The following is a 12,258-nucleotide window of genomic DNA, read 5'->3' as shown; positions in this document are numbered from 1 at the left end:
TAAGAGGAGAGTATATTTACAGCTAGAATTCACCAAATCAAGTATTTCATATAATATATATATATATGTATGAAATACTTGACTTTCAGTGAATTCTAGCTATAGATATATATATTTTTTTTATTTTTTATTTTATTATACATATAAATAAAAGACATACTTGAATTTCAGTGTTCTGCAGGCTATCCAGTAGATGGCAGTATTGTCCTGTTTAAGAGTGTCACAACATTGCTGTTTACGGCAGACGAACTGCTTTACGGTAGACTAAACGTGACGTGTGTTGTTGTGTGTTGTTACGGCGCTGGGAGGACGTTAATGAAACTGCCTAACAATAAACCCACATAAGAAACCAAGAACTCTCTCTCCTTGTTGTGCACTCTACTCTCTAAAAGCCGTAGATGTCATGACGTCATTGGGCAGGCAAGCTGCTGGGAAAGCGGACGTGAGAACAGGCTGTCCCCACTCAGGTCCGCATTGAGCTGGAGGGGGCGTGGCCTCCAGCTCCGGCTGAATACCGGGAGTTTGTCGGGAGAAAATCTCTGCCGGGAGGTTGTCGGGAGAGGCGCTGAATAACGGGATTCTCCCGCTAAAAACGGGAGGGTTGGCAAGTATGCGTTACACCCCTAGGTCTACCAGATCCAAAAGGTCCCGAAACACAATCATTTTTAATTGCGGGGCAATGAAAAGCTTTAAATGTCATTAGATGGATTTTGCGAAACATAATGCCTTATATTGCATTAAAAAGCATTAAATACAATGTCCAGAGGCATTATAAATGTCATACAATTGTTGGACTGGACAATACATCAATCAATCAAATGATGAATGAAAATATACTTTGATATATTGCTACGTCTGTCTCTGGCTTTCCAACTGGAAACAAGAGGTCTGGTCAGGTCTGGAAACGTTACAAGCGCTGCCTCCACTCTGCTGCACGGCAAAATCAAACGACTCTGCCATTCTTTGGTGACTGTAGGCGTGTAATCCTTAACTTTGACACCATGGCATGTTAATGAGGAAGCTGAGCTTGTTTCATACATGACTCCTTTTGTTCAGTCTAGAGCAGGGGTCACCAACGTGGTGCCCGCGGGCACCAGGTAGCCCGTAAGGACCAGATGAGTAGCCCGCTGGCCTGTTCTAAAAATAGCTCAAATAGCAGCACTTACCAGTGAGCTGCCTCTATTTTTTAAATTGTATTTATTTACTAGCAAGCTGGTCTCTCTTTGCCCGACATTTTTAATTCTAAGAGAGACAAAACTCAAATAGAATTTGAAAATCCAAGAAAATATTTTAAAGACTTGGTCTTCACTTGTTTGAATAAATTCATTATTTTTTTACTTTGCTTCTTATAACTTTCAGAAAGACAATTTTAGAGAAAAAATACAACCTTAAAAATGATTTTAGGATTTTTAAACACATATACCTTTTTACCTTTTAAATTCCTTCCTCTTCTTTCCTGACAATTGAAATCAATGTTCAAGTAAATTTATTTTTTATTGTAAAGAATAATAAATAGATTTTAATTTTCGACGAAGAATATTTGTGAAATATTTCTTCAAAATTATTATGATTAAAATTCAAAAAAAATTATTCTGGCAAATCTAGAAAATCTGTAGAATCAAATTTAAATCTTAATTCAAAGTCTTGTGCGTTTCTTAGAAAAAATGTTGTTCTGGAAAATCAAGAAGAAATAATGATTTGTCTTTGTTAGAAATATAGTTTGGTCCAATTTGTTATATATTCTAACAAAGTGCAGATTGGATTTTAACCTATTTAAAACATGTCATCAAAATTCTAAAATTAATCTTAATCAGGAAAAATTACTAATGATGTTCCATAAATTATTTTTTTAATTTTTTCAAAAAGATTCGAATTAGCTAGTTTTTCTCTTCTTTTTTTCCGTTGAATTTTGAATTTTAAAGAGTCGAAATTGAAGATAGACTATGTTTCAAAATTTAATTGTCATTTTTTTGTGTTTTCTCCTCTTTTAAACCATTAAATTAAGTGTAAATATCATTAATTATTAATAATAACATAGAGTTAAAGGTAAATTGAGCAAATTGGCTATTTGTGGCAATTTATTTAAGTGTGTATCAAACTGGTAGCCCTTCGCATTAATCAGTACCCAAGAAGTAGCTCTTGCTTTCAAAAAGGTTGGTGACCCCTGGTCTAGAGGAAAACACCAACAAAACAGGAAGGGCCACCAAAATAACAAGACAAGAACTAAAGCACCACACACAGGAAAACAACAACAAACTCAAAATAAAGCACGACGACCTGGTGGAGTTTCGTTTTTTTAACGTTTTTTTTGCTGGTGGTGTGCCTCTGTATTTGCTTTATTAAAAAAATGTGCCTTGGCTCAAAAAAGGTTGAAAAACACTGATGTAGACCACAAGGAAGGGTGTTAAATATAGAAAAAAAAAGTCATAATACAGTGTTTCCCATAAACTGCCAAGATACCTGTGGCGGTGGGGGCGTGGCTATGGGCGTGGTCACCATGACATCATCGAGTAATTTGCATAAGTTACTACATTGATATGATTTTCTCTAAAAAGGCTCAAAAAATGTATATTTACTAATTAATAATAACAGTTTTGTTTTAAACGTCCATCCATCCATTTTACAATATAATTACAACACTTTATGTACATATTTATATACAGATTTGAACAATAAATTATTCACTGAAATATATTTATTAATTGTGGTTCTTACAAAAAATATATCTTATAAAATATAAAAGCTAAAATGTCTCTTTAAAGCTCTGCCCCTTTAATTAGTGCATACTAAATAATTTAACTTTAGCCTACTACTACAACCATATTATTTACCAGCAATATAAAGTGAAACAGAGGCAGAGGTGTCCTGCCACAGTCAGTAACAAATAAACAGAAAACAGTAGTGGTCAAATACAAATAAGGCAACAAGAGAAGTATCCTACACTTCTCTTTTGTAAAGTAAATTTGAACAGCCGATATGGGCATCTACATCAACTATATGATTTGCCTGAGAAGCTGGACAGGACAAAAAATTTTTTTTTTTTTTTTTTTTTAATTTTATTTGTGGCGGACGTAATTCTTTCGTGGCGGACCGCCACAAATAAATGAATGTGTGGGAAACACTGTAATATGACCCCTTTAAAATGTTGTCGCGTGTTACGAAAGGTTTGATCAAGTGAGATTAGTCAGAACAAAACAATAACTTTAAGGCATAAAAATACATACCATATTTTCTGGACCATAGGGCGCACCGGATTATAAGGCGCACTGCCGATGAGCGGGTCTATTTAGGTCTTTTTTCATACAAAAGGCGCACCAGATTATAAGGCACATTAAAAGGATCATATTATGATTTTTTTTCTAAATGTAAACGACTTCCTTGTGGTCTACATAACATGTCATGGTGGTTCTTTTTGCATAGATGATGTTTTACACACCATTTTCAAGTCGCTTTCTGACAGTCTCTTCCGGATGCGCAGTTCTGTGGGCGGTCTTATTTACGTGCCTCCACTTGGACAGCGTCTTCTCCTTGTTATAGCGTGCAAGGACGGGAGTGGAAGAAGTGTCAAAAGATGGCGCTAACTGTTTTAATGACATTCAGACTACTTCAATCAATAACGGAGCAGCATCTCCTCTAAGGCTGCAGCTAACGATTATTTTTCTATCGATTAATCTATAGATTATTTTTTCGATTAATCGGTTAATCTATAGATTATTTTTTCGATTAATCTATAGATTATTTTTTCCTTTTGCCGATTATTTTTTTATTCAAAATGAAGATGAAAAAATAAATGTAGGCCCGTTTTTTCAAAAGGCATGGCTTTTATTTACAAAAAAAAAGAAGTATGGCCACTCAGTCAACATTGACAACAACATGACTAAATATTCTGTAACAATGTAAACATTTAAAACCTTTAACATTTAACAAAATTAAAAGTAGCTTATTTGCTTTTTAATGTGCAAATATAAAAGTCAACATCCAGTGCAAATCTTAATATTCTGCAATAGTATAAGCATTTCAAAAGTAAAAGTATTGCTTATTTTGCTTTAAAATGTGCAAAAATAAAGATAAACATCCAATACAAAAAAGTGCAAAACGAAATATTCTGTATCAACAGTGTAAACATTTCAACAAAAGTGAAAGTATTGCTTATTTGCTAAAATGTGCAAAAATAAAGATACACATCCAATACAAAAAAGTGCCAATCTAAATATTCTGGAGCACTGTAAACATTAAATATTGCTTTTAAAATGTGCAAAATAAACATCCAGTCCAACACAGTACACAATAACCAATTCTACTCATTCCAGTGAGTGTCTAACAGTTGTAATGAAGAAATGTTAGCATGTCTACATGCTCTGGTTCTTTTCTTGTTTACAATATTCCCAGCAGCTGAAAATAGGCGCTCAGAAGGGGTCAATGTGGCTGGAACTGAGAGGTAATTAGCCTTCACCTCAAGCCAGGATTGCGAGCGAGCTGAGCTGCAGTTTAAGTTTCTAGAAGGTCAACGGGCTCATAGTGATGTTACTAGTAGTTGACTGGGAGGTGTTTATTATCATTTGGGGAGAGTCCGCTGCCTGATGCTCACCTGCTAAACACCTATCTGCTCCACGCTGAAGCGCTGACTACATGCGCTCTGAATACGCACTGCTGATTGGCTGATGATGCTTCGTGTGTACCAATCAGATGGTTGTGTGGGTGGGACAATGCTGCGTGTGTACCAATCAGATGGTTGTGTGGGTGGGACAATGCTGCGTGTGTACCAATCAGATGGTTGTGTGGGTGGGACAATGCTGCGTGCTGAGACAGAGGCAGACGGAGCAAAGCAGCTTGTTAAGACTTTAGCTTAGAAACTCGTTCGGTACACCCCCGTACCGAACCGAAAGCCCCGTACCGAAACGGTTCAATACAAAACACGTACCGTTACACCCCTAGCAGATACAAATGACACATTCATGTTTTTGTGTAATGATGACAACGTATGCTCGCGCGGACGATTGACTAGTTGATGGTTTTCTTTTCAAATGTTCGTTCATAGCCGTTGTGCTGCTATGATAGGCCATTTCCGCTCGACACAGTGTGCATACAACAACATTATTAGGCCGTTTATTAAAATACTCCCACACTTTTGGCATGCTTTTCCCCCCTCGCTCGCACCGCTCGCATCGTCTTCTTTGATCGTCTGCTTTGCGCTTCGCCATGACGGTAGTGTGACGTCATTATGCGACGCGTCGACGCACAAAAACGGCGTCGACGTATTTACGTAACCGATGACGTCGACTACGTCGACGCGTCGTTTCAGCCTTAATCTCCTCATCCGTGGCTCACTAGTGCAACAACAACGCCCGAAATATGTCCCGTGAAAAAAACGTCCGACCGGAACTCTCTAATAACTAAAGTTCCTTGGGTGAATAACGTAAACTCACTACACCAGTAGTTTTTAGCGCTTTGATAGTGAGTCTACTGACAGATACAAGTAAGAACTTTACACTACTTTATATTAGAAATTGCAACAGCGGAGGATGAATGTCACATAACAAGAAGATAGAGAAAAAGAAGAAGCTTATCAACTACGGTGTCGTCACGGACTACAATGGCGGACGCGCGCACATTTTCAGGACTTATGCAGATCCCAAATACACAGCAGCAGGTACCAGAAGGTAGGAAAATTTGGTTTTGCATAATATAGTGAAACAAAACGGCGGATAATATATCTGTTAATAGGTGTCATTTTGCAGTCCTTGTACACACACCATAATAATACTTGTATGTTTAATGTGCCGACAATCCATCAAGCGGTGTGGCTTCATAGCTTACCAAAGTCGTATTAAATACATTTTGACAGATTTTTCAGCGCCGTGTGTAATGTTCTATATTCTCAATGGAACATTTAAAGTTTTTGGTGTTGTTTACTGCCATCATAGTGCAGTCTACACATATCTCTTATGTATGACTGCCATCTACTGGTCACACTTATCATTACACCATGTACCAGATAAAATTGCTTCGAGGTCAGTAAGCACAACCAGAATTATGCCGTACATTAGACACACCAGGTTATAAGGCGCACTGTCGATTTTTGAGAAAATGAAAGGATTTTTAGTGCGCCGTATAGTCCGAAAAATGTGGAACATGTACAAGTGAAAATACTCAACAATGTAGATATGTAAAACTTGAGCCTAATGGAAGAATTAAGCTTTTTAAATGGAGGGTTAATTTGTGGTTCAGCCACACCTTGTGGTCATAATTCAATACATTAGGGCAGGGGTGGGCAATTAATTTTTACCGGGGGCCGCATGAGCAACCCGAGCACTGCTGGAGGGCCACATCGACAATATTTCAATTAAATTTTGCTCAATATTATTTTTGATATATACCGTAAGATAAATAATAATAATAATAATAATAATAATAATGAATTATAATAGTAATACTTCAACATAGTGTGTGTAACAGCATTCCATGACTAATATAAATAAATTAACATTAATAATAAATGACAGTAAAATAAGCACACGTATGACTAAAGAGTCATAGTGTAACTTTGTGTGGTGTTTGAGTTGTCCGACTTTTTGTGTGGCCATAAACGCACCAGTGGTTTAGTGCTATGCGTGTTGGTGACAGATGACAAGTTGGTTTTGGCCTGGTTTGTACGGCAGAAAATGACTAATTTTTCGAGATAGAAGTGTTTTACTCATGTTTTTGGTGTGGTTATGTCCGAATATAAACAGTTTTGCTCAATAAAGTGATCGATATAATTCCTGGCCTCGAAGCATCTCGATAGACGTTACAATTATTGAACGGTGTTCAATTGAACGGTGTTGACGAACACCGTTAGGGCCGCTTGTTGTCACTGTCACTCAAAGTTGCATTGCAAAATTACATAGAATAAATATGTTTATTTTGTTTAGAATTCAGATGGGATTTGATTTGGTGCGCGGCACATATATTTGCTGTGCGCAGAGGACGCTTGAGCAGTGCGCAATTGCGCAGGCGCGCACCTTAGAGGGAACGTTGCTTGGCAGTCCATGTCTTGTTGAAAACACGCCATTCCTCATCAACTTTTCTCTTTTTAGCGTCTCGGGTGTAAACCGTGCATCACTTGTCGCTGCATGTGCACCTTCACACGCAGGTTACACACGGACATACGCCCATAAATAATACTTTTCAAAATAAAAGCAGCACAGTTGTATTGCGCGCACGACATAGATATTTTTTCAACTTTATTTTGTAATTTGTGATTTCAGCTGTTCACATTCACTCACAATCATGCACACGCATGCGTCCACACGGAAGTAATACAAATAACGATTTTCAAAACAAAAGCAGCACCGTTGTATTGCACACTCGACATAGATACTTTTTAAAATTTATTTTGTAATTTATAATTGGCCTCACGCGGGCCGGTTTAAAGTTTAAAGAGATGTTTGTTACTGGATGCTTTCTAATACTCTTCTGCCTTGGACACTTTGTATCTGTAAGTAATATGCAACTATAATTATTTTGTACTCGTACATATTGACAAAGGTTGTTTTAGACTGCAATGTTGTTCAATTAGGACACTTATTACATGGGTCGAGCTTGTGTGCTTAGCTGTCTGTGTTTACTTTTTGTAAATGACTTGACTAAAAAAACGAGAGAAGATCAAACTTGTTTGGAGGACATTTAGATGTTGAACTGGCTGTCCAACCTTGCACAAGTAAACGTGCAGCAGGATTGCTTTTATCGGGGTTTAGATGCAAGCCGATATTAATGCTGAATTGGGACACCCCTATTAGCGATGCAGTGACAAAAAGCATGTTGTGCATTTACTATTACCTCCCCCTACTGGAATGGAGGGTAATGGTATTATCGGACAGGTCATTCATTTTCAGTCATAGCAGACGTGGATTTTGATGTTTAGGATTGTACACTATTGGACTATATTCTTCTTGCATGGTGCCTTCTCAGTATCCATAATAGTACCTTGTCTTGCCAGTGGAAAAGTTTGCAAGCATGCTGATGTGATACCAAATGGGGGACTGGCTCAATGGTCGAATGACAATAATCATCACACATTCTAGTGATAGCTTAGACTGTTCTTTGGTAGGTTCTTATTTAGTTGTGCTAATTAAAAGCACAGAAGAAGTGAGGCGAGTTGGGGCGCACGGAGACAAAAGTTCCACTGTTTTATAGGGCTGGGCAATATATGGAATATACTGGATATATTGCGGGTTTGTCTCTGTGCGATATAGAAAATGACTATATGGTGATATTGGAGTATACGTTCTCATGCAGTTGCTTTTAGCTGCGGGCATTAAGACTACAGGTGTTTCTCACTCTTTCTTGTCTCTCCTTCTCACAGAGACATAAAACAAGCGCACCTTCTTACATACGTCACATACTGTCGCGCGTGCAACGTCATACGCCCTCGCCGAGCAGACAGGTAGCGGCATGGGTAACGTTAGCTGTGATGCTAGCGGAGCGGTGCGAGTGGGAATACGAGAGAAAGAAGGTGTGAATCTGGTAACAAATGAAGGAAGAATTAATTCCCAAGAAAAACAGCAGGGGGGTCCATCGTCTGGCGGTGGTTTGGCTTCAAGCGGGAAGATGTTGAACAGACAAGTAATATGTCAAGTATGCGGCAAAAGCGTTGCTACAAAAAAATGTGTAGCATCATTTGAAAAGTCACCCGCTAGAGGATGAAGAGTGCTTGAAACTCCGCATGTCAACGTCTCCGTTCAGTGCCACACCAACAAAATACCCAAGCAACCATTTCCACATGAACACCGTATGAAACAAATAGTCAACAACAGAAGGAGATGACGTCCGCAGGAACCTACCACATAGTGAAGGACATACACTATTTGATGTCCTATTATGCAGCTCATTTTTATTTGACACTTATTGAAATATCTTGTGTGACATCATGCACAAAAGTGCACATTATTTGTTTTCAACTATTGTAGTGGCGTTCTGTACAAAAAGTGCACTTTAATTTAGTGTTGTTTTGATATGTCATCTTAGTGACATCATGCACAAAAGTGCACTAATAGCTTGTTTTAAAATGTCTCTGACAATCTTGCACTTTCTGTTTTGGAAATGACATGAATGTTTGTGCCACTGCTTAATAACTGTTTCATAAATACACTTTTAGTTGTGATTTCCCTCTGCATGAAAGTTTAAAAGTAGCATATATTAATGCAGTATGAAGAAGAATGTTTTAATGTAGACACATAGAATCATCATACTGCTGTGATTATATGCATCAAGTGTTCATTCAAGGCTAAGGCAAAATATCCACATATATGTGTATCGTGACATGGACTAAACATATCCACATATATATGGTGTATCGTGACATGGACTAAACATATCCACATATATATGGTGTATCGTGACATGGACTGAACATATCCACATATATATGGTGTATCGTGACATGGACTAAACATATCCACATATATATGGTGTATCGTGACATGGACTAAACATATCCACATATATATGGTGTATCGTGACATGGACTAAACATATCCACATATATATGGTGTATCGTGACATGGACTAAACATATCCACATATATATGGTGTATCGTGACATGGACTAAACATATCAACATATATATGGTGTATCGTGACATGGACTAAACATATCCACATACCGTAATTTCCGGACTATAAGCCGCACCAGCTAAATTTAGGGGAAAATACAGATTGCTCCATATATAAGCCGCACCCGACTATAAGCCGCAGGATTTTGATGTGTAATTAGCATAGTATATAGGGGTTCCTGCTACCACGGAGGGGATTGTCGGGACAGAGATGACTGTTTGGGAACGCAAAGCGTCCCATTTATTAACAATAAATCTTTCAATCATTCAATCAAACTTTCACATCTTTGACATGGCGAACAGCATTCGTGCAGAGTACAAATAATACAACGGTGCAAAGTAATACAAAGTGCTCGCCTGTACGTTATCAAAATAACCAGCGTACCGGTATATGAAAAGTCAGTCTTTAATCATTGTGTCATCGTCTTCCTCCTGCGTACTAAAACCACCGAAATCCTCTTCGTCGGTGTCGGAGAAGAACAGGCCGTATATAAGCCGCACCCTTGTATAAGCCGCAGGGACCGGAACGAGGGGGGAAAGTAGCGGCTTATAGTCCGGAAATTACGGTATATATGGTGTATGGTGACATGGACTAAACATATCCACATATATATGGTGTATCGTGACATGGACTAAACATATCCACATATATATGGTGTATCGTGACATGGCCTAAACATATCCACATATATATGGTGTATCGTGACATGGACTAAACATATCCACATATATATGGTGTATCGTGACATGGACTAAACATATCCACATATATATGGTGTATCGTGACATGGCCTAAACATATCCACATATTGATGGTGTATCGTGACATAGACTAAACATATCCACATATATATATGGTGTATCGTGACATGGACTAAACATATCCACATATATATGGTGTATCGTGACATGGCCTAAACATATCCACATATATATGGTGTATCGTGACATGGACTAAACATATCCACATATATATGGTGTATGGTGACATGGACTAAACATATCCACATATATATGGTGTATCGTGACATGGACTAAACATATCCACATATATATGGTGTATCGTGACATGGACTAAACATATCCACATATATATGGTGTATCGTGACATGGACTAAACATATCCACAAATATATATGGTGTATCGTGACATGGACTAAACATATCCACAAATATATATGGTGTATCGTGACATGGACTAAACATATCCACATATATATGGTGTATGGTGACATGGACTAAACATATCCACATATATATGGTGTATGGTGACATGGACTAAACATATCCACATATATATGGTGTATGGTGACATGGACTAAACATATCCACATATATATGGTGTATGGTGACATGGACTAAACATATCCACATATATATGGTGTATCGTGACATGGACTAAACATATCCACATATATATGGTGTATCGTGACATGGACTAAACATATCCACATATATATGGTGTATCGTGACATGGACTAAACATATCCACATATATATGGTGTATCGTGACATGGACTAAACATATCCACATATATATGGTGTATCGTGACATGGACTAAACATATCCACATATATATGGTGTATCGTGACATGGACTAAACATATCCACATATATATGGTGTATCGTGACATGGACTAAACATATCCACATATATATGGTGTATGGTGACATGGACTAAACATATCCACATATATATGGTGTATCGTGACATGGACTAAACATATCCACATATATATGGTGTATGGTGACATGGACTAAACATATCCACATATATATGGTGTATCGTGACATGGACTAAACATATCCACATATATATGGTGTATCGTGACATGGACTAAACATATCCACATATATATGGTGTATCGTGACATGGACTAAACATATCCACATATATATGGTGTATCGTGACATGGACTAAACATATCCACATATATATGGTGTATCGTGACATGGACTAAACATATCCACATATATATGGTGTATCGTGACATGGCCTAAACATATCCACATATTGATGGTGTATCGTGACATAGACTAAACATATCCACATATATATATGGTGTATCGTGACATGGACTAAACATATCCACATATATATGGTGTATCGTGACATGGACTAAACATATCCACATATATATGGTGTATCGTGACATGGACTAAACATATCCACATATATATGGTGTATCGTGACATAGACTAAACATATCCACATATATATATGGTGTATCGTGACATGGACTAAACATATCCACATATATATGGTGTATCGTGACATGGACTAAACATATCCACATATATATGGTGTATCGTGACATGGACTAAACATATCCACATATATATGGTGTATCGTGACATGGCCTAAACATATCCACATATTGATGGTGTATCGTGACATAGACTAAACATATCCACATATATATATGGTGTATCGTGACATGGACTAAACATATCCACATATATATGGTGTATCGTGACATGGCCTAAACATATCCACATATATATATGGTGTATCGTGACATGGACTAAACATATCCACATATATATGGTGTATCGTGACATGGACTAAACATATCCACATATATATGGTGTATCGTGACATGGACTAAACATATCCACATATATATGGTGTATCGTGACATGGACTAAACATATCCACAAATA

The 12,258-nt window shown here is 37.5% G+C and overlaps 1 protein-coding gene across 3 annotated transcripts in view; it reads left to right on the top strand.

The window, feature by feature from the left end:
* Window positions 1-12,258, top strand: part of slc9a1a (solute carrier family 9 member A1a) — a 126,373-nt gene that overhangs the window by 76,114 nt on the left and 38,001 nt on the right. The gene's annotated exons all lie outside the window — the stretch shown is intronic.

Source organism: Entelurus aequoreus, linkage group LG11, assembly GCF_033978785.1.
Source record: "Entelurus aequoreus isolate RoL-2023_Sb linkage group LG11, RoL_Eaeq_v1.1, whole genome shotgun sequence".
NCBI lineage: Eukaryota > Metazoa > Chordata > Actinopteri > Syngnathiformes > Syngnathidae > Entelurus > Entelurus aequoreus.
This window is presented reverse-complemented; position numbering and strand designations above follow the sequence as displayed.